General features: G+C 37.9%; 1 pseudogene; it reads right to left on the minus strand.

Annotated features, from left to right (window-relative positions):
• The window catches only part of LOC111177388 (uncharacterized), a 64545-nt pseudogene that overhangs the window by 18041 nt on the left and 21990 nt on the right, over positions 1 to 24514 (minus strand).

Here is a 24514-nt window from a genome sequence, read left to right on the forward strand (position 1 = left end):
GTTGGTTACTGTTGGCTGAGTTTGGAAAATGAAAAGATGAATAGATGAAGAGATGGATCCAGAAATTATTGGCCAGCTTAGAAGCAGAAATGAAAGAGCCTAGAGAGACTCCAAAAATGTGAGAAATTGTACAAGTGGAAAAAGCAATTTCTTCTCAATCCTGACCAGTAGGAGATAATTTTGGGAAATTTCTTGAATAAGGGTTGATTAAAATTCAGCCATGCAGCAAGAATGCAGTCAGAGGTTTGACCATTGTTAAAACCTCTTGATGAGTTAAGGTTACAGGATAACAGGATAACAGAAGAGAGAAGATATCTTTGGAGGCAGAGCTAAGGATCAAAGAGGTCAAAGACCAACACTTCCTGAGCATGGAACCAGGGCCTAATTGAGATACATTTACCACAGCCAGTATGGGGTCTTCTTGTAGCTGAAATGCCCATGGGATTTCAGAATTGCTGCGGACCAATGACATCTGTGTACTTTCCTTTCTTCCCATTTGTGAATGGGAGTGCTTATTTTGATTGTCCTGTTTTTGTTCAACCACTGCAGATTTTTTGGAGGTCGAGCACACAATTTTCTGATAGATCTATGCATCAAGAAAGGGTCCTATCTAGACCTGCGGTAGTGCCTACTGCTCATCACTTAGAGATCATGGACTTTGAAGTTTGGGTCTTGACTTTATGGGACTTTGGAGTTATTTCCTTTTGGGAGTGGGGAAGATGTCTGTGGACTTGGAAGTGAAAGTAGCTGATCAGAGAGTGGACTGTCTAATATTAATTACATTCACTAAATATTTCTGACTCTCTGCATTCCAGGCCTATAGTAGTATTATATTTACTAAGTCACTGTTGTTGGATGCAGTCAAATGACTAGTTATGGCCAGTGAGCTATGGGCCAGTGAGCTAGGACTGAGTGTTTAATTGATGGTTCAACAACTTCAGGACTCTCTGTATCCTCCCAGATTTAGACATAGTTATGGTGTACTTCTGTTCTCAATAGCAATTGGAAACTTCTAAAAGGAGAGATCACAAATAAACCAACAAATTCTAATTGGAGATGATGGACTATGAATTTAGAGATAGGGAGAGAGATTGGGAATGAGAAAGAACAAAGAAAATAAAACAGAAAATCGTGAAAAAAATATTGAATTCACATGGTGGTTGGGGAGGACAGGTGAGCAGTGGTCAGGCAGTATTTCCAGATACTGGGACCAGTTGTGATGAGGGTGGCTCTATTGGTATGGGACCTAGAGTGACTGTGATGAGCTGAGTCCCATATTGTGCCCCTCGATAAACATGTAATGGAAGCTAAAAAATGTATCATTTTAGGTTTCAATCACTGAGATTTGGGAGTTAACTTATTACCACAACTTAACCTTACCTATCCTGCATGACACAAAAAGGAAGCCCCAATTACTTATTCAAATACATCTTATAGGGAAGTTAGAATCCTTCAAAATTCAGAATGGAATTTTGATATTTAATTTTAAATTTGTTTTCACAAGAAATTATTATCATCCTGTTAAAAGTTCTACAGTGAAATACCTCTTAAATATTATTACATTTAAATGAAAGGGAAGTTGGTAGTGCTGGAATTAACATAGAAACTGCTTGTTGATGTAAGTGATTCTATTTATAATGTTAAGAAAGATTTGCTTAAATATTCCACTTTACCTGCAATGTAAGTTGAAGTGCTGAAAGTTAAAATTACATGTTTTGAATGAATTTACCTGTGAATTAAGTCTACTACTCATAGGAAATGTTTCAGTAATTTATCAAAATCACATGAATATCCATTGTAAGTTTACTTCTACTAAAAACCTTAATTGTGCCAACACTTTTATGATGATATAATTGTGATGAAGAACCAACATAGCATCATTTTATTTGTCACCAGAGAAAACCTATGTTTGTCTCATCAAGAAATTCCAAGGCAAAAATAATTTTTAGAATCTTTATATAAAGGAAAGATCATGATAATTGAGTTGAAATAAATCATCTTGCAAAAAATAGCACTTTCCTCAGTTAAATCCTTATAAAAATCATATTTTGGTGATTTGATTTTTAAATAAGTGTATATTTTAAAACTACATATAACATTTATTATGATATATTAATATAGTGTGTTAGTATATACTATATTAATATAATGTACTATATATTAATATAATATATTGGCTTTGTTATAATTAATATTATAATAAGTTTTATACTAATATTGATATAATATTAAGTTAATATGACATTTATTATATTGCAACTTACAAATAATGAGGTTCCCTAAATAAGGGACTTTATTTGCAAGAACTGTCTGTCATTTTCTGGCTTAGTGGCCTTGAGAAGTTAACCTCTTTTTCTTCTTTAAACCTTTGTAAATGGGATAATAACTTACTGAGTTAAAAATTAAAATTTTTATCTAGGTATGTAAGTAGAATTTCCTTAAAGAAAAAAGGAAGAAGAACACAGTTAAACTAGATGTTACATTAGTTCAAAGAAGTGGATTTACAGTAAAGAATAATAATGGCTGCTTTTATAAGTGATGAAGAACCAGGTTGAAGAAATAAATGTAAAGTGACAGACAGCAACAGAAGCAAATCCGCCAAAATGGGGAGACTCACATTCTGAACTCTAACCATACCTACAGCTGCAGACAAAAACACCAGGAACGTGTCTTCTCAGATACATTTGGAAACCTCTAAGTGGAGAGATAACAGAGAGGGTTAAAAGAATGTGGGTGGGCATAACAGAATGGAAACGATAAAGGAAAAACTAAAACAGGGAAAGGGCAAGGAAGAGAATGCAGTTGAACAGGAGGTAGGGAAGGTGCCTACACATAATTTTGGAGCCCTTTTGAGGGGAGATTTATTGTGAGTACTCATGCTGCCAGACAGTTCTTTCAACTTTTTATTTCCTTTAGTGTAGAGCCAGTGACAACGTATTGTGTTTGAAATCACTGGAAATAAGGAGATCTGTTAGTACTTAAGATCTACTGAAAGGATGGATTTGTTTTGGAGATTATATAAATAAAAAGGAGGAGAACATGACTATTAAAAGTATTTCATGGTGTTTTGTCTCTGAAAGTTGATTATCATTGAAAATAACTGTGGAGGGGGGGAAAGGTAATAGAATTGCTTCAAAGACTCCTGTGATTATTTTTATGCTTTCAGTGAAAGTCTTTCAGTGAAAGATATATTTGGATAAGGAAATACGGTGATATAAACTGCGACAAGGGGAAACGGGGAAAATCACCTAAAAGATGCTTTACACATAGAAAGAGAAGCTGTTGGTGATGTAGGAAATAGCCAAAGGTATATTACGGAGGATATATAGTATTGAGTATAGTGTGCAGTGGGTAGAGTATACTAAGCAAGGAGGATAAAAATTAAGAGTACCTTAGGTTTTGTACTTAAAGGAGGAGTAATGGTGTATAACTCTGTATTTTTGTGAGAAGGAAGCTCTCATAGCCATGCAAATTGTAGAAGACTTTGCCATAAAATATGGAAGGCACTGCTAAGAAAGTCCAGTGCCCAGAATTAGATAAAATAAAAATCTTTAAAAAGTAAATTTTACCTAGATGAATGAATTTCATTCCCAATAAATTCAGGTATATAGGAGAAGGGACTGAAAATGATTATAATGTAATACTTGTAAGACAGATACATACCTCCCTTTTATTGAGGTGTACAGCTTAGCAGTCAGGGGAAGACTGTCCAGAGTCACACTTGGATTTGTGCCTTGACTGTGCCACATACTCTCTCTGTTTGACTTGTCAAATTGTTTACCGTCTTTGAGCCTCAGTTTCCACACCTATAAAATTAGGACGTGAATACTAATAAGATCATGAAACTTAAAATTGCAGTACCTAGCACATAGAAAATTCTCAAAATGTGTTAGTCAAGTACTATAGCAAAATCTTTACATAGATCTAAAAAAATTTTTTGAAATAACCACCCACTGTGTTTTCCTTTCTCATTAAGTTTTTTTTTTTTTTTGGTGTGGGGTGTTAGGTTAGAGAGGTGAGGAGTATTTTAGTTATTTGGCCATTTAAGCATTAAGGCTAAGCCAAACAGAAAGATGAAAGAGATAGAAGAAACTACCTAGAGCAAAATCCTTGGTCAGTACAGTAAAGAATTTACCCTTGTTCAGTGAGAGGTCTGGCCTTTGCCCTTGGATTGGGGAAGATTATGTCAAAGCTCTGGGGATGTCTTATCTGATAAAAGTGTTTACTGGGGGATCTTGAGTCTTGCCACGTAGTAAAAAGATGTGATTTATGGTGGGAACTTTGCGTTATCTGTTGTCAGCTCAAACTCCAGAGTTGCCTAGGAAGTGAGGTCAGCTATGTGAGCAGTTGACAATTCTGTATGACCAAACCCTAGTAAAGACTCTGAACACCATGGCTTGGGTGAACTTCCCTGGTTGGCAATGTGTATCATCACACGTCACTGCTGGAAAAGTTAGCACTGTCTGTGACTCCACTGGGAGAGGACAACTGGAAACTCCATGCTTGGACTTTCCTGGACTCTGTCCCATGTGTTTCTTCCCTTGGTTGATTTTAATCTGTATGTCTGCACTGTAGTAAACTGTAACTATGAGTATATATATAACAGCTTTCAGTGAGTTCTGTGAGTCTAATGGGTTATCAGAGGGGGTAAGGGGTCTTAAGGACCCCCAAACTTGTAATTGGTGTCAAAAGTAAACATGGTCTTGGGACCTACTGAATTTGCAATTGGTCTTGGAAGTGAGGGTGGTCTTGGGAAACCCCAAACCTGCAATTGATACCAGAAGTGAGGGTGATATGAGGACTGCTCTCTAATGTTACCCTTCTTCATTAAGGTTTTTTGGTGGGGGATCATGAAGTTAGGAAGTGTTATATTTATCTGGTTATTTCCCCATGACAAACGAAGTAAACAGGAAAGATGAAGGAGGTAGGAGAAAATGCCTAGAACAAAAATTTTGTTCTGTTTCTGGTTTTAAATTAGACACTAGACTTTATAGATCTAGAGAAGAAAAGCTGAGTTTTCAAGGATATGGAAAGGGGGTCCGTGGAACTCCCATAGTTAAGCTTTTCATCTTCTCTCTCCAAATCTACCCCTGCCCATCTTCTTCATCTTAATAATGGAGATTCTCTGTTTGCTGAGGGCAAAATCTTGGAGTTATCATTGATTCTTCTCTTTCCTTCATTCTCATAACACATCCAACAGTAAGTTCTGTTGATTCTGTCACCAAAACATATCCTGAATTTGTTTACTTCTTTATAGTTTCATTACTTGCATGTTGAATGTAAACTCCATGTGTTTTTTCTTCCAAAACTACAAAAAACTTCCCAGCTGCTTATGTTTTCACCCTCCTCCCCAGTTGTTCTCTAGACCAGTGGTTCTTAAAGTCAGGTCCACAGACTTCAGGGGATCCCCGGGACTGTTAGACTCAGAGAATCCTTCGGTCAAAAGTATTTTTATAGTAATACTAATATGTTAGTTGCCTTTTTGACTGTGTGAACATTTGCATAGATGATGCAAAAGTTACGCTGGGTAAACAGTTGGTGCCTTAGTACAAATGAAGCAGTGACACAAAACCACTACTAGTCATTATATTTGTCACCCCCACACACTCACAGTTGAAAAGAAGTAAGTTTAATTTATTAATGTCCTTGATAAACTGAAAAAAATATTAAATTTATTGACCTCCAACTAATAAGCATATGTCTTTTCAGTATTTTGTGTGACCAAATGGGAAGTACACACGAAGCACTTCCGCTGCATACAAAGGTATGATGTTTGTGTAAGGCAAAACACTGTTCAGTTGTTTGTGTTGTGGGGTGAATTAGCAGCTTCTTATTCATGGAACACCATTTTTTACTTGAAAGATTTACAGACAGAAAAACTGAAGTTATTCAGACATAGGAAGATATTCGGACATTGTCTAAAATGAGTGAAGCAACATTGTCACGTCAAGGAGAAAAACTGACAGTGTTTATCGCCAATGATAAAATTTGAGCTACTGAGAGAAAAATCAGAAGTTTGGAAAACTGGATTCGCTACTGTGAGATTGACATGTTTCCAAAACTTAAACACTTGTCTGGTGAGGTCACTGGTGATAATACGAAATGTGATTTTAAAAAAATTGTTTAATGAAATTTGTTAACATGAGGAAGAGATGCATAACTCATGCAACTAATATTTTTCTAATGAATAATGTTTGTTTTACCAAATCACGTAGGGGTAAAGTACTTCCTCCTAAATGTGAGATTCAACAAGAGATTTTACAATAACAAGGTGTAAGAAACTCAGCAATAGTTTCAAATTACACATTGCAACTAAGTTTTAAGAAACTATCACTTGTAAAGTTTTGGTGTAGTATCATAGAAGAATATCCAGAGTTATCTAAAAGATTATTAACAATTCTCCTCCTTTTTCCAACTATATATCTGTGGGAGGCCAAATTTTTTCAGATACTTCAACCCAAGAGCATATTGCAATAGATTTAATGCAGAACCAGATAAAAGGATATAGCTCTCTTTTATTCAGACAGACATTGAAGTGATTTGCAAGAATATAAAGCAATGCCAATATTCTCATTCTTTTTATGTTTTGAAAAATAGTTACTTTCAACAAAAATCTGTTATTTTTGTTGACATGTAATGAGTTTGTTTTTAAGTGAATTAATTTAAAACATTATCATATTTCTTAGCTTTAATTTCTAATACCATAAATATCAATGGATACACACTACATAAACAAAAGCTCTTTGAGGTCCTTAAAGCTTTCAGCAATTTAAAAGAATACTGAGACTAAAATGTTAAAGAATCACTCCTCTAGGCACTAGCCAGATGGGTATTTTAAGATGTCAGTCCCACCAGTGATTTCCCATTGCACTTAGAATGAGGTCAGGCACTTTTCCTTAGCAGTCTTATATGTTCTGACTGCTGCAAAATTTCAATAAACTTTCCTCTTTACTGATTGCACTTCAGCCATCTTGGTCTTGTTTACTGCCTGGATTGTTCCTCTTCATTATCTTTACCTGGTTAGCTCCTTATGATTAAAATCTCAGGTTAATGTCACCATTATAAGAAATCTTCCCTGATTCCTCAGTATAATTACTGTATATGTATTTAACACTCTTTTACTCTATATGTTTTTACCCTGGTTTAAATATGTGCAGAGCACTTAGTAATCTGTGATATTTTTTAATTTATATTATATTAAAATTGCATATTATCTGTCTTCACCCTCTAGCAAGTAAGCTATATCAGAGCATGGATTTTGTCTATCTCATTTATCACACAGTCCTTCAGTCCTTAGGGTCTAAAATAGTCCTGGCTGATGGTAGATGCTTAATATATTTTTGATAAATGAGTGGAATGATGACTTGTAGGGTTGGCTACATCCAATCAGAGAGCAAGGAACGTTTCACAGAAGCTCATGACAGAAAGAAACTCAGGGTTGGGCTGAGGGATGTTTAAGAAAGAGCATGAAGATAAGAACAAGTTGGGCAACATCAGAAGAGAGAGAACCAGAAAGAAATTTTGAGACACAGTTCTCTCATTCCCATCTTGAAATCTAAACCTGAGGTACAGGGTGGCTGGAAGGATCCAGATAGATTTGGGGAAATATAAAAATTATGAGCAATTTTTAACCCTTTTCCTTCCTTCTTTCCTTCCTCCCTCCCTCCCTCCCTCCCTCCCTCTGTTCCTTCTTTCTTCCTGCAAGCTTCTCAGAAAATTATCATGTTTGGCATGGTACCAGGTTCAAATGACATGGGATTAGTAGAGTAGCGGTTGTTGAGAAAGGTGACTGGGCCCAACTTCACAGATTCCTGTACCTCTGTTAGATGGTATGGAGAAGCCAGCTGGGAATTCTTCATAAATACCAAGGCAATTAATGGAATGGAAAAACCTGGTGTTGGGACAAGAAAGCTGCAGATATGAGGTTTCAGCAGCAGGGACAGTGGAAAGCCTTGTGATTATCCTCAGACAGTGTCAGGATTACAACAAAATAGACAGCCCTGACCAAGAGCAACTAAGCAGATACTCTGTAGAGCTTACTTAGCAAGCAGGTAGATTCCTACATACTGAATTTCCTTAAGGTGGAAAGCTGACATTAGCACTTTGCTTAATGTGTTCCTGTCTTCATATAGTTTTTGGCTATAACCGTTTAGGTCTTCTAGATCTCACATATGATATGAAGAATTTAAAATTTTATTTAATATTTTTTGTTGTTTTCATTGGGATGATCGATCCAGTACATAGTCACTATAGTAATGGAAATGAAAGAGAAGACAACCTTTTCATGATGTTTGTGAAGGAGGGTCATGTCATAATAGCTGAAGGGGGAATTATGCAGGTGAATGTCAGGCAACAAGGAATAAAGAAACACATTTATTAGAGAAGAACTGAAGCTTAACTCAAGCTCTTAAATGAGTAAAAATGCATCTTCATCTGATGGTCTTGTTTATGAATAAAGACTTTTAGGGCTTTTGGGAAAAAAATTTCCCTGCTGATTTTAGTGATGTATGAGAAGACGAAATGACCAGCACAGTGATACAAAGCGTGTTAACGGTGGCATTTACAGGATGAGAGGGAGGCCATCCAGACTGCAGCCTCTGACATTATTCAACATTGATTTAGGAAATTTTTACAAAAGTACCGCTACGCAGGTTGACAAGAATGTCAGAGGTCAAGATGCACTAAGCACAGTGGTATATCACAAAGAGCCAGAAAATGGCAGACGATTTGTTGAACTTTGGGGAAATAAGTAAAAATATGAAGGAAGTTTAGAATAATTTTTCTGATCTTTGAAGAAAGAATGTATTGTTGGTCATGTAAGTCAAGATTGTTTTTCTTAAAATTATACAAAAGTAGGCATTTCCAAAAATAAACTGCTGGGAAAAAGGCAATATATTATGCTTAAAGTACTATTCACAGGTTTAGAAAGGGGAATGAGGAAAGAACTTAAAATAGTGAGATAGATAAAGATGGGATGTCAACATAATTCTTTACAGTGCCTAGCGCCAAAAGCCTCTCCTCACAAAGATCTAACACTGTGTGTACAGTATTAGTCGAAGATAAAAATGGTTCAGCAGTGAATTTCAGACACATCTGAGTAGTTCAGATATATATTTACGTGTCAGAGAATCTGGAAAGAGTTAAAAAAAGAACGTTTAAATGGGAGAAAAATTAAAATTCAAGAACATGGAGGGAGTAAGCATAGTATTTTGAGTCATAAAAACTTTTACACACATTTTGGCAAAGAATAATGTATTTTTTAAAGTGGGAAACAAACACTACAAGATGATATGCAGAGATTGAGTTGGGAAGTTTTCACCAGAATCCTGGATAAGATATCATACATTTATTATTCCTAACTTTATTTTGCAACAGTTGAAGAGTAGTTTCCAGAGAAAGCATTTATTATTTAACTGACAAATCCCTTTGATTTGCCTATGGACTAGGGAGAAAAAAAAAGCTTAATGTGAGATAACTTATATTTCCTATAAAAAAGAAGACTGACTATAGGTTACTGACAAAGACTCTCTCCTTAACCAAACTTTAGTCAGCCTCCTCTGAGCCCTCTTTTCAACTAGGCCTTGTCTTTGGGCCTTCTCTTCAGCCTGCCTACCCCAGTTTTAGCAAAAATCCTATGTCAGTTTAGTGAGAATCATCTTCACCTTTGACATCTGATCACCCTTGATACCTGATCAGATTTTTCATCTCCCACCCTTGATCACTCTGGCTGGCCTTCAGCAAGAATCCTGTTAAGTTGGTTTAGCAAGAATTCCCCTACACTTGACATCTTCTCTTAATAGTTTTCCATTTTCATTATCCTCTTTATCCTGTTCACTGGTTATAAATCCCCACTTATCCTTGTATTTGGAATTGAGCCCCATCTCTCTCCTCTATTCTAATAGTACTGACACCCATTGCAATAGTTGTGAATAAAATCTTCCTTACTATTTTAACAAGCATCAGAAAAAAATTTTCTTTAATATTATATACAACTCTTTTATTGTATAATACTTTTTCATTAAATTAAAGAAGACAGATGATGAAGTAAGTTGATAAGTTGACAGAATAGGAAACTTTCAAGTTTCACTGCCCATATGAAGAAACTATGAGGAATGGAGTGTTTTACTAAACAGAGATTTTCTGTATTATGCAGGACGACCTATGAAAAGGACATTTCTGGTTGGAGGATAAAGGTCAAAAGCCTGGGAGGGATAACCTAGAAATAATATTAGACAAATGTCAGCTTTCTGTTGAAATAAATGAAGTGAGGATGAACCCATGGATGAGGATATAAAAAAGCAGCACCAGGATATTTCAGGCCTGTTGTGGAATGCTTTCTCTACAAAACTTCTAGTTAAATCCAGAAGTAAAGACTCAACTAGCAGCATTTCACTTATGAGGAATAAAGTAGTGCCATAAATATTTTAAAGGCATAGATATTAACCTCCATAGTTTGATTCAGTGTCTGAATTTGAGTTTATTGTTTATCAGGCGGTGTGTTGAGACCATTTTCATTTAAAAGAAATTTAATAAAGCATTTAAGAATTTCCCTCAGTTAATTATGTCTTCACTTGACCTTTAAAACTAAGAATTATATGACATATTTTAAGTAACATATCTGTTTTCAGTGTCTTCTTCTTGTTCATGAAAATGTAATCATTTAACTCAGATCCCTCTAATGTACATGTTACATTGCTGAATAATTTTATATGCATTGTAATCCATCCCATATTGAGAGCACCTACATAAAATATTTTCATAAACTTAAAGCTTTAAGAATATTATGATGACAGTGAGTACCTGTGACTTCTGTTGTTCCATAACTCCCAAGAGGCAGATACTCTGAATAATGGATCACTTATGAAAGAAGTAAAACAATTTTTCCTTTAAAAAGAAAACAGCAGCAGAGGAAAAACTTTCAGAATAAACTTGAAATTCTTCAGCTTCATGTTCCAAGTCCTTTGTAACTTACTTCCCCTTCTTTCTGCTTCTGCCACCAGACATACCTTCCCTAAACTGCTTTCATACCAAATACTGTTGTTCTTTGTCAGCCATCTCCTCTCTATGTTTGTACTCTTGTAGCTCCTGTTCTTTGCATAGAATGTACCTGCCACTGTCTTCAGCTGTATATGAATTGTGTGCATACAGGGGGTTGGCCCCAACAGAGATTAAGTATGTGATTTTCTTTCCTTTAATGAGAGTTGGTAACTCTATCACAGAATAAGCAGCCACAGAAAATCACCTTACGATTATGGGAGATCATTTTTTGGAGAATTGTATCCTTTGGCATTAGAGAAGATAGAATCCCTGACTACAGGGGAAGGAGTGCCAGTTATTTTAGAAGAATGGATCATTCTGACTCAAAATAGGGTTATTGGTTTTGTAAAGAGCAGACACCCAGGCTTCCCTGGCAGCACAGTGGTTGAGAGTCCGCCTGCCGATGCAGGGGACACGGGTTCGTGCCCCGGTCCGGGAAGATCCCACATGCCGCGGAGCGGCTGGGCCCGTGAGCCATGGCCGCTGAGCCTGCGCGTCCGGAGCCTGTGCTCTGCAATGGGAGAGGCCACAACAGTGAGAGGCCCGCGTACCGCCAAAAAAAAAAAAAAAAGGAGCAGACACCCTTACTAACCATGACTTAGTGCTATTGAAGCTTTCTTGTCTCTCATATAGTGCTTGTATATAAGTAATAAACTGAAATAGATGATTGTGTTCAAGATGAAGAGATGTCTTTATTGAGCCTGATTCAGGCAAATTATCCACAGTGTCCTCATTAAGCAAATGTGGCATCAGTAGCTTGACGTGTTCAGTGACCACTCTTGTTATGGACTGAATTGTGTCCCCCACTAAAGTCATATGCTAAACTTCTAATCCCCAGCACCTGAAAATAAGGTTAAATGAGGTTATATGGGTGGGCCCTAATCCAACGTGACTGGACTCTTGATAAAAAGATTTTAGGACACAGACATGCACAGAGAAGACCAAGTAAAGACAGAAGAGAGAAGAAAGATCATCCACAAACCAAGGAGAGAGGCCTCAGAAGAAACCAACCCTACTAACATCTTGATCTTAGACTTCTGTCCTCCAGAACAGTGAAATAATAAATTTCTGTTGTTTATGTCACCCAGTCTGTGGTACTTTTTTTTTTTTTTTTGTGGTACTTTTTTATGGCAGCCCTAGCAAACCAGTACACTCCTGTACCACAGGCCTAACACTTTGCTAAGACTTCATTGGTGTAGGCCGCAATTGCCTGCCTAGGAAGATGGCACAGCACCCTCCCACTTACTGAGGCACCTCACGCTTAAGACATAGTTCTTCGGCATCAGTGGCCCTGATAACCTGTTGTACAACCTGAATCTCTTCAACCTTGTACCCATGAAACAACAGAAACGTGAAAGATCTTTAATTCAGAGATCCTAATTAAATGTGAATCCTCCCAGAAAGGTTACACTGGGGAGTGAATAACTTTCCCCTACGATTTCCTAACATAAGGAGTGAATCTGCTTTAGCACATATGGACTTCCTAGGAACCGGGAACTTTGCCAGATTCTCTCCTTGCAGAATATCACTCAAGTTTCCTCTTTCTTGTAGTCAGCTCACCTATATAGAAGTGACCTGGACCAGATTGTGTTCCCTCCACAGACATGAAACCCTAGAAGGCACCCAAAATGCATAATGGAAGGAATTATTGCTGCTGGATGACTGGATTTCCTACAATAACTAACTTATTGTAGGCTTAACTAACACAGCCCCAGAATGGATTGGAGCTGCATGATTCCTTCCACTCAAGCTGTGTAGAAAAACAGTCTGGTTACATACTGGAGTCCTAGCTGACCCATTAACATAGCTCTGTGAAGCCAGGAGCTGGCTCTTTTCATCTCAAGCCTTCCTCCCAAGGTCTGGATACAGACTGACACACAGTACACTTTAAATAAATACTTTTAAAGGTTATAATCTAAATTTGGGACAAAAATTATAGTCCTTGTTTTAGGTAGAATGTAGCACTTAAACATAATTTTGCACAACATCAAGTGTGCACTGGTTATAAAGGTTAACATCCGCAGAAGTGCTTAAAGAAGACAAAAGAAATTACAGAGCTTTCAACTGATAAGAAATTGATTTATATTTGTTGTAAAAGAACTGTACCTGTAATACTGAAGTAAGAAGAAATGGGGAAGGGCTTTTGAAAGCATAAGGGAATTTGCTCTTCACTAAAGAACCATTGGCTCCTGGTGGTAGCTGCAGACCTTTACTGGAACTTTTAAGGCCTTTCCACCACTAAGCCTTCAGCTAGCTTCTCAGATCCCCCTGAACTCCGTTTGTTCTTCCTTCTTGTCTTAGAATATACAGTCCTGAGTCTCATGCTGTGTCTGTGTCCTATTAAAATTTTCTCCAGAAAAGAGGTGCAATCTTCCCTTTTTCCTATTGTTATATAAATAAGCCAAAGATGGCCTCTGTGTATTGGCCCCTATGTTGCTTACTTCTTTACTTCAAGCTGAGACCTGTTAGCTCAAAAGCCTGCTAGTGCCAAACTCAAATGTTTATACATCCAATTATTTAAAAATAGCCCAAACAAGCAGATTTTTAGCCAGTTAGGGCCTGCGTGCTTTGTATACCCCCCTGCAGAATCTTACTTCCCATCTGCTGGCAATAGATAAGATAGCCCCAGGCCATAGAGACCCCAGGCCACTGCAGCTGCCCTTTTGGAGCTGTCTGACCCAGAGACTCCCAGCCGTGCTGCTGAGTGACATCACCTAGACTTGCAAGCCTCCTCTCTGATCCCCCTCTCTCCTGGGAGTTCTCTTGCCTTCATACCCTTCTGGATGGTGGCATAAGCCTCTGGACCATCTCATGCTGTGAGAAACTTTGCCTCTCATTCAACGCTGTCCAAGTGCCACCCAGTCACCATTGTGTGTGGTAACTGCCTCTCATGCTCCTATTTTTCTTTCCTTAATATGCCCCTAAATCCCTCAAAACCCCTGCAGCTATTCCTTTTCACAATTTTTTTTTGTCATCTTAGTTAAGTGTTTAAAAACAAAATAGATGAGTTTTTTTTTGTTCGTCTTGTTTTTTTACCTTTTCTAACAAGGCATTTGTTGTAGTTGCACAGCAGTATTGGGTAGGTGCAGCTTATGATACTGGGAAGCTGTGACCTTTGGCATCAAGTTAGATGGTCTTCAACAACCTTCTACTAAATAGGCTATCCATGTTTCCGGGCCTCTAGTCTTCTCCTCTCTATACATGGCCGGTTGTGGATTTCTCAGATGCAGTCCAGGCCAGTGGCCACCAGTGCACTTTTCCATGTGGGCTTGTCTGACTGAGACTTTCATATTCAGCAGGGTGTCCTCAGTAACCAGTTGAAGGAGGTTCTGAGACAGTCACCAGGGCTAAGACCAGAGTGGAATTTTCCATTGATCAAATTAAATCAGTCCTTCATTAATAGAACATTTTTTTTTTTTTTTTTTTTTTTTGCGGTACGCGGGCCTCTCACTGTTGTGGTCTCTCCCATTGCGGAGCACAGGCTCCGGAAGCGCAGGCTCAGCGGGCATGGCTCACGGGCCCAGCCGCTCCGCGGCATGTGGGATCTTCCCGGACCGGGGCACGAACCCGTGTCCCCTGCATCGGCAGGCAGACTCTCAACCACTGTGCCACCAGGGAAGCCCAATAGAACATTTTTGATGGGCATTAGTAAGAATGAAATGGAAGGATGGCAGGAGAGTGAGAACTGAATGTCAGGACGTCAGACTTGTTGACAAATATACCTTGCTTAACTAAAAAGTTGATTCTTTTAAAAAAATTTCAAAAGTTAAAAAAGATATACATGTGAAAGTTACAAAGTTTCCAGTGTTTTTATAACTATTTCCAGTCTTGAGTCCTGACCTAAAATTTCTTGACATATTTCTATGTTATTACCATAACCAGAGATAAGACTTATACATACTATCATTGTGAACTTTCTCCTTCACAGTTCTCACTCCAGCCTCCTCTTTTGTGAAATATATTCTGACCCTTTTCTTCATGAGTCTCCTTTATCAAGCGGTATGTCTACTGAACTCAGAGCTTCTTTTAGGAAGACATTTAGATTGAGAAGTGCCCATTTCTCCAGGCATAGCCCAGACACAACCAGTTTGTATATTTCTCCATAAGAAGATAGCATTAATTAGAAATGGAATTTGTTGGGGATACACTTAAGAAGCAATATGGAAAATCACTTGTTTATAAATTTGCTATGAAATTTCTTCTCTGACTACAGTCAGAGAAAAGCTTCACAACGAGTTAACGTATGCAGGATTGCAACAGATCTTTCCAAGGGATAAAAGAAACTATTAGAAGGAAGGAATCAGAGTCATAGTTGAATAAAACCAAAATGATATTTAGGAAAAGGATGAGTAGCTCAGATCACATGGAGCAAATGCTGGAGGTAGGTCTGGAAGTGTGGCTTTGAGAAGGTTGAGGGTTACTGACCTCAAACATACAATTATAAAATACAAAGAAATATAAATTGGCGTATACCATTTATAAAACTGGGTGAATTTTGAAAGAATTGTATGTACTTCAGCCAAATATATACATTTGGAAGTTGTATTGTTCACACAGTTTATTTTAACGAACTTTTCCAGTGCCCAGCGTTGTGCATAACTTAATAAATATTTAATGCATGACTGAAGTGTCTCCCACAGTACTTCCACACTTAAGGTCCCCAGGTATTAATTTCCCATTCACTTTTTACTCCATATTTCACTAAATAGTCCCTATGTGGAATATATGTTAATTTGGTTTATCTGTAGCCATAACCTGCTTCTCCTTGTGTCTCTGAAAGGCAGAACTCTAACCAATGGGCAGATTTGCAAAAGGCAGGTTTTGCCTAGAGCTTTCTGATGAGTAAAGCTGACTGCAATATGCAGTACTACAGTAATGATCCTCTAACAGTTAGTTTTCATTGAAAGACTAAAACATCCTCTCTCTCAGAAATTTAAGGAAGTTGACATAGATGGCTTCCAGGGCTTTTCCAAATATTTCTTTTGAGTCTTTTGACTGTTCTGAATACAGAATGAGAAACAGGACCTAATTCTATTGGTTTCTGTTATGCAGTCTCCCCCATTAAACCTTGTTAAACACAAAATGCCAGAGATAAGAACTAATCACCAAATTTCTCAACGTATGCATTATTCTTCATTGTAATTTTGGAGATTAAAGAGCACAAAGTCATCCTAAACAAATTTATTTCCTGTACTGTGCACTTTCTTTTTCAAGAACTGTCTTGCTGTGTATGAACTAAAGAACATCTACTTCATTATGTAATTTATCAATATTAAGAAAAAATAAGTTGTTTCATTAAGTTTGACTAACTGCTGTCATGTTTGCAAAGGTGTTGTCTGGTGATCTGGAAAGCAGTAAGGCACTTTTAGGGGCAAGAGGATTGTGCCAGTGGATGAGCTGCAGGGGGAAGAAGCAGGCACTGAACCAGAGATCAAAAAGTCACCCACTGCTGCTTGAGTCTTGCCTTGCAGGAAACGCTACTAATTGCTGTTCATTTATCAAGCTTGCCAAGAAGCCCTGGCTCTAGCATAGGCCTTCTCTCCCACATTCACCCAGAGATAAACATGGAAGGGCAGCATCAGAAGGAATGGCAGTAGAACTTTCTGCTTCCTGGGAGGCCTGGAGCCTTGGAACAGCTTGAGGGAAAAAAAAAAGAATAAAATACTGAAGTACTTATGTAAGCAATGGCCATCCTTCTAACTTTTGCAACTTTTGTAAAAGGGATTCAAGATAAGGGCATGATTCTGCACTCCTTTTTATTACGCTCATTTCCTGAATGCCAGTTATTTAAGTTGTTTTATGTTTGATTAGTTTGGGATTACGTGCCTTTTATATTTGTTGGTCAGTTTATCTTTAGGAAACTGATGTTTCCCCAAGGTCACAGCAAATATATGCTGTTTCGTTTGCAAGTATGTGTTGCTGAGAGCAAAATGTTAACATCAGTCAGTGATCACCCCATCAGGGTTTATTCCTCAAGGTCTGAATCTGCAGGCTAGCTGCACTAATGGCAACAGCAATATGTTATTTTATACAATAGCAATATAATGCTACTTAGGACAACACTATACAAGCCTACTTAGTTTCTAGACTCTTCTGTAATATCCCCCATAGCACTGTATATTTCCAAGCTTAAGTTCTGGTCTATTGCAAATATTAATGGAAAATAATTACACACAACTCTGCTGGAGAGACCATTACTTTCAATTCCCTTTGAGTCATTTAAACAAAATAGAATGGATCTTTCTTGATCGTTTAATTATTGAGTATAATTACTTAAAAGTTTGTAAGAGGACTTCTTGTATTCACCTAAGAAGAGACCATAAATCAAAAAATTTTATCTTTAACATTGAATATTTTCCAAGGTTAGAATAAAGACCAGTAAAAACAGACTTTGTGGTAAGCATATTATTTGCACAACCCCTTGTAAAAATGTACTGGACGTAAAGACAGGAACTTTGCTTTGTTAACTGCTTCATCTGCAGCACCTAGAAGACTGTGACACTTAGTAGGAATTCAGTAAATCAACGAAATTGAATTAAGCCTGCATTTAACACAATTCAGACTTTTTAATATGAAACACAGAAGTAGAGCCACAGAAGTATTTGTTTACCAGTTTTGTTTTTGATTTAAGAGCCAAATGATAGGCTAAGTCATGTATCCAGAAGGATATTTTCTGAAATATCTTTGCTAGTTGTGTTATGTGTTCAAAGGGCTTAGAAGAGCCAAGCTGAACTGGGCTTCTCAGGACACTTATTATATTATCCCACCAACAAGGAGGTACTGAATACCCACTGTGCATTTATTTCTGAGAAAGAAAACAAAAAAATATAACCTTACCTCTACCTTCAAGGAAGCAGCAGTTGGAGAGAAGTGACCCATGCATGAGGGACCACAAAGCATTACAAAATAGTATAGTATGAAAAACTAAGCCATTTAATGAATTAAAACCCCTATGTAAAAAAACCCAACACAAATTGTTTCTCTTGTTATCAAGGAGAGTAGCAAGGACTTTTGTAAACCAGAGGTGGCAAACTGGCTGCCTGCAGGTAGAGCTGCAGACTTGTTTTGTTTTTGCCTGCACTGTGTTATAAAAGAATGGATCGGTATTTAAATATTGAAGATTTTTGACTAAAAATATTTTTATTGCTTCTCTTGGAAAATAATTTCATAAAATCTGGCATCTTTGGATCGGCTTTTATTTTTATTTTTTTTTTGGAATGACCAGTGGCTGTCACTTTTAGAGGTACTGATGCTTTCATATTTTTATTAATTTTTGTTAACTTTCCTTGACAGCATCTGATTTTACTGCCCTGGTGCTGTAGGGGAGCAAAATTTGCCACCTCAAAATATGTCTCTTTGGTCTGAGATTTATTTTAGGCTGACTATTTTTTATGAAACAGAAGACTTAGTAAGTCTTTTTTTTAACCTCCCCCTTAGCTGCCTAACAGAATCTAGATAAAGGGTCTGTTGCTGGAATAGAGCTAGCACCAGAGATATCTGCAAGGAATATGGGCTAAGAATGATGGGGGAAACTCAGCAGGGCCTAGAGATCAGAGTCCACTTTGACCGGTTGTCTCTCTCTACAAGGCCCAGCAACATTTGTTTACCAAACATTTGCTCCATATGAATTGCCTTTCTCTCCTTTGAAGTCCCAAACCACTAGCCCTGACATCCACTTTTGTCTTTAGCTGAAGATGGTTTTGAAAGTGAGGGTTTAGGCCATTTTGATAAGTTACTCAGTTTTGCTGGCTCTCTCCCATGTATACATGTTATTAAACTTTAGTGTGATTTTCTCATGTTAATCTGTCTCATCAATTTACTTCTTAGACCAGCCAGAAGAACTTACAAGGGCAGAGGAAAATTCTTTCCTCTACAGCAGTGCATACATACAAAATAAGTCTCCAGACTCTAATATTTCATTTGATATTTTTGATACAAAAGACAGGGATGTCTAAGGGTCTACTATTTTAGAACAGCTAGAGCAATGAGGTTTTTAGGAAGGTGGGTTTTTAAAAGTAGAGTGGGCATTATGTCACTGAATGCAAGTTCGAGTGCTAACACACAGTGAGGACAAACAAACCAAAACGTCAGAGTTTGCAGCAGAGAATGGTTTATTGCAGGGCCAAGCAAGGAGAACAGGTGGATCATGCTCAAAAGACCCAAACTTCCTGATGGTTTTCAGGGACAAGTTTTTATGGGCAAAATTTGGGGTGAAGTCTGCAGGGTGTATGACTTTCTTCTGATTGGTTGGTGAGGTAACAGGGTGGTGTTCCAGGAATCTTGTGCTCAGCCTGAAGTTACCATCCTTCACCTGGGTGGGGGCCTTAGTTCCTACAGAAGAACTCAAAAATATTGTTATGTATATCCTTTGAGGAGGAACCAGATCCCTGACCTATAGATGCGCTATTGTTTCTTGATTGCTCCTCCTTTGTTTCTGCATTTATTCACTTCCCTGATTAGCAATTGTTTGAATCTGCCCTAAGGTATTCAGGAAGGTCTAGGAGGCTGAAACTTTTTTCCTACAAGCAAGAAATGGAACAGGAAAGGATTTGTACCCAGGAGGGGCCCACAGGGTCCTGCTCGATTTCACCTGTACAGCTGTGTTTTCTAAATATGTTCAAGAAGGAACCAGAATCAGAACTAGAACCATCAATAATCTAATGTTTTGCCCTTTGTGACTTTTGTTGGTACTTCATATAACAGTTTATCATTTCATAGGAAAAGATAATATTTCTTTATATTGGATTTTGAGGAATTAAATTTTTTACACTGGCTGTATCAGCTTCCTCTCCAAAGTCATACACACCTCACCAGCATTCTGGATTTCATCATCTATTTATTGCATTCATCATTTTGAAATCGAGCAGGACCCTATGGGGCCCTCCTGGGCACAAAAGCCCTTCTGTGTCCCCAGTTTCTTGTTTGTAGGAAATAGGTCTCAACCTGCTAGACCTTCCTTGAGTTCCAAAGGGTAGATTCAAACAGTTACTAGTTAGAGGAGTGAGGGAATGCAGAAACAAAGGAAAGGCAGTCAAGAAACAGTAGTGTAGCAATGGGACAGGGTCCTGGTTCTCCCTCAAGGGATACACATAACAAAATATTTTTGAGTTCTACAAGAACTAAGGCCCCCACCCTGGTGGAGGATGGTAACTTCAGGCTGAACCCAAGATTCCTGGAACACCACCCTGTTACCTCGCCACCAACCAATCAGAAGAAAATCACACACCCTACTGCCTTCACTCCAAATTTTGCTCATGAAAACTCTCCTCTGAAAACCATCAGGGAGTTCAGGTCTTTTGAGCATGAGCCACCCATTCTCCTTGCTTGGCCCTTGCAATAAATCTTTCTCTACTCCAAACTCTGGCATTTTGGTTTGTTTGGCCTCACTGTGCATGTGACCAGGGACTTGGTTTTGACAACAAGGTACATTTGTCTATACTGGTAATTTTCTTTTTTTTAAGCTGTAGAAACCTTTGTTGAAAGAGAATCATTTGTAAAAGCCAAATTCGTTAAATGAATGTGGTGGGAAAGAAATGTTGTGAATTTCCATTTGTCTTTTTTTTCCAACATAATATCTCTACCATAAGCAACACCTAGATTTCCTTTTGGGGACTTAACTTGCCTTGTTTCCAGTAACGTACACAGATAGAGAAAGAGAAACCTGGAATATGCTTCCTTCTAAAAAGGAGGTATGCTGCAGTTCAGATTATTGCTGCTTCATATATTAAAAGAAACCCCAAGGATAAAGCAGTACACTTTTTACCTGTGTCAGTGATATTTTACTCTTTGGGGAATTCTGACATTTTGAGGAAGTAATTCAAGTTCAGTCATTTGGTGTAAAAGTTCTCTCTCTCTCTTTCTCTTTCTCTTTCTCTCTCTCTCTCTCTCTCTCTCTCTCTCACTCTCTCTCTCTCTCTCTCTCTCCCCCCTCTATCTTTAGAGATCTGATATCATTGGAAGTAACAAGTGCTTCCAAACACTCTAGTGGCCTCCAGTTATTCAACAAATGTAGTCATTCATCCTTACAATCACTGTCCTGGTTGTTGAGCCATGGAATTAAGGCTTTTTACTGTTGAGGAGCTCACAACTGAGGAAATATATAGAAAGCCGAACAGAGAGTTTAAAATTCCAGTACTGTCAGTAGTGGTATACATATTAAGAGAACATACAGGAAGTACACACACTTGATCTTGAGGTAGACAAAGAAAGCTTGCTCAAAGTCAGTCTATTGAAAAATATGTTTGCTATAGCTTGGAGTATTTAGGAAAGGGTCAAATATTGCTGTATATGCTGAAGAGTATTGTGTGTTTGATAATGAAAGAGTTTTAAGTGTGTTATATTTGAAATTTTATTTGTAAAGAAAAGTTGTCTATCAGTCCTGATGGCTTGCTGGATGTGGAATGAGAAGGAAGACTCCTAGGCTTGAGGGTGGATTTTGGTAAAATTATCTGTGGAGAAGTCTGTGAGGAACAGGTGTCAACAGCAGTAAAGATGATCAGTTTAGTCTTAAATGAGATGCATATGAACAGTCAGGTGGAGGTGTTCACCAAAACTTTGGAAATACGTATCTGCAGCTCATGAGAGATGTCGAAGTTGAAGACGTAGATTCTGATGTAGTCAATATAGAGGTAGTATCTGTAAGATCATTTCCACATAGGTTCCCAGAAGGAGAAGATAAGAATAACTGTGGGTCTTCAAATCCATAAAAGCTAAATGAAATTGCTGGAGAATATATCATAGTAGCTAACAATGTAAAAAATTGATTATGATAAAATATAATAGCCAGTCATTTTTAAAAATCAATAAACCTGGAAGAGGAAACAATCAAAAAGAGTTCTGAACATCATGTAATGAATTTAAAAGTAGGAGTCACTCATGACCTTCAAGGAGGCAATATTAGTGAAGTGGTGAGTGACAAGTTAGATTGCTCTATTTTGAGGTTAGCATGAAACAGGAGTAGAGACAATAAGCACAATACATACTTCATTGAAGTAGGTTCATCCTGAAAAGTGGGAGAAATAGAACAGTAGAAAGAAGGACATCTTAGACTAAAGAGAAGCTTCAAGGCAGCAGTGGTTATAATTGGCAGTGTGTTTGGTGAATAGGAAACAGACTCTCCTGACTTTTGCTGATCTCCCTAGAGCTCTGTATGAATTTGCTAGGTCTGCCATAACAAGAGTACCACAAACTAAGTGGCTTAAACAGGAGAAATTTATCTCACGGTTCTGGAAGCTACAAGCCTGAGATCAAGGTGTTGGCAGAGTCAGTTCCTTTTGAGGGCTGTGAGAAAGAATCTAGCTTCTGGTGGTTTGCTGGCAATCTTTGCTTTCCTTGGTGTATAGAAGAATCACCTAGATTTCTGCCTTCTTCTCCATATGGCATTCTGTCTCTGTGTGCTTCTGTGTCCCAGTTTACCCTTTTTATAAGGACACTTGTCATATTAAAGTAGGGATCTAACCTATTTCAGTATGACCTCATCTTACCTGTTTACATCTGCAGTGACCCTGTTTTCAAATATTAGTGACATTCTGAGGTATTGGGGGATTAGGACTTTAAATTTTGGGGGGGACACAGTTCAACCCATATGTGGAATGGTTACACCATGGTTAATCCTTAGGATTGATAGTGAAAGTTTAAGATTAATATTGATCCTATTTGTGAATTTATCTTGATCCTGTATTTCCTTAAGTAATCTTAACTTCTTGCCCTACTCCTTTCTATAGAAGTAAAGTGAGTTGTGTTTTAATCAGGTGAGTGTTCTTGACTTTGGGCATTTGCTTCTCTTTCTTCTTTCTCTTCTGTCTGGACGTAGAGACTGTAGGGTGTCATTAGATCCATTTGACTCCTGCTCTAAGTGGCCTCACCTAACCTAGCTCTGTCAGTAAACTAGCTGTTGATTGCAGTTTTATGTCTCAACTTAAATTTATGTCTGATCTGAATTTCTAAAGCATATGGAATAGAGCAAGGTGTGGATCCAGTGGGGTTTTCTTAATGCTCCAACCCTTGTCTCTCTTCTCTTTCCTTCTCTTCAGCATGCTACTTGCTGCTCTTGGTTTATTTAAATTGTATAATAAGGTGCTCATTGTGGATATCTTCTTACTAAAAAAAAAAAAAAAGTTTACTATTCATGATAGACTTTTCACATCTCTGCATTATAGTATAAATCTTTGTCTATTTGAAGTGCATTTTTTTGGTGCAAGTTGACCATTTCATTCATTTATTCATTCCTCTATTCATTTCTGAAGCTATTCATTGGGCCCTTTTATTATTTGTAATTCTCTTGGCTGTGTACTCCTGAGAAAGTCTCTAACTTCTGTGTCTAGGAGGAAAGCCACATATTTGCCTTTCTGTACCTTGGAACCTGAGGCACATGTGCATAATCTAAGGGTGGCTGATTAGATGTATCTCCTGGGACTTTGAATCTGAAGAAATGGATTCAAATGAACAGAGTGAAGAGTTGCTTCCAGAAATGACTGGAGAGGCAGCGATGTCCATCTCCATGGGTGGCAGGGCCAGCAGTAACAGGGGAAGCATCCTGAGGTTGGTGCCAACAGTGTCAGTGACACCAAGTTCAGGTGCCAGTTGTGCACGGTGATGGCAGCAGGCAGCCATGCCAACCCAGGACTGATTTTTGGGGGCATGATTTTGGCTGTGATCTGGCTGCACAGCTTCCCTTTCTTGTGCCCTAACCTCCCAACTCTCCCAGAAATTCTATAAACAACTTAAAATTCAATCAGTATTTTTCATCCTGGCTTAAATTAGGCAGGGCTTGTCTTTGTTGTTTGTAATTTAGCACTATGATTAATATGTGATACTACTGATGATATGTGTGTAATGTGTTAGCTGCTGAAGAAATCAAAGAGTCATGATCATAGCGAGTTAATATCCAAAGACTTCCCTCAAGGAGAGTTTGTTAGAGTTCCCTTATTCTTAGTCAATATAAAGAAAATCTAATTTGTTGAGTACACATTTATAAGGTTTGGAGAGAAAATATACGTCTGCTTAACTAGACCAAGAGATTTTAACAGGATTTTGCAGATGAGGATTTTCTGAAGGGCCAGAGAGGAGTTTCTACACATCACTGAAAAGATTTCAGTGATGGATTCTTAGAGTAGAAGTGATCCTTAAGAGGCCATCTAGTCCAAATTTCTTCCTGATTCATGGAACTTAAGAAAATATTTTCATGCTCAAATTGTTGCAGGCTGGTAATTACCAGGGTTAAGGCCTATTACTCTTTGTTTTTTTTATCAGCACAGACTTGCCTCCATATATCACAATTATAGAAATATTCCAGGCTAGCCCAGCTGGCAGCAGGGCAGTGCTTCACTGGACAGACATCTGAGTGTGTAACAGAGCGACTTCAGTAGCTTAACTGCACTTGCATGCTTCATTGTTGTTTTCACATATCTGTGGTTTTGATCACTGTAAGTGTAATGTATATTTATTGAAATCACGATAAAAGGAAGTTCAACTAACC

Source organism: Delphinapterus leucas, chromosome 1 (genome assembly GCF_059928025.1).
Source record: "Delphinapterus leucas isolate spDelLeu-1000000601 "Yukka" chromosome 1, BTC_Dleu_Yukka2, whole genome shotgun sequence".
NCBI classification, from domain to species: domain Eukaryota; kingdom Metazoa; phylum Chordata; class Mammalia; order Artiodactyla; family Monodontidae; genus Delphinapterus; species Delphinapterus leucas.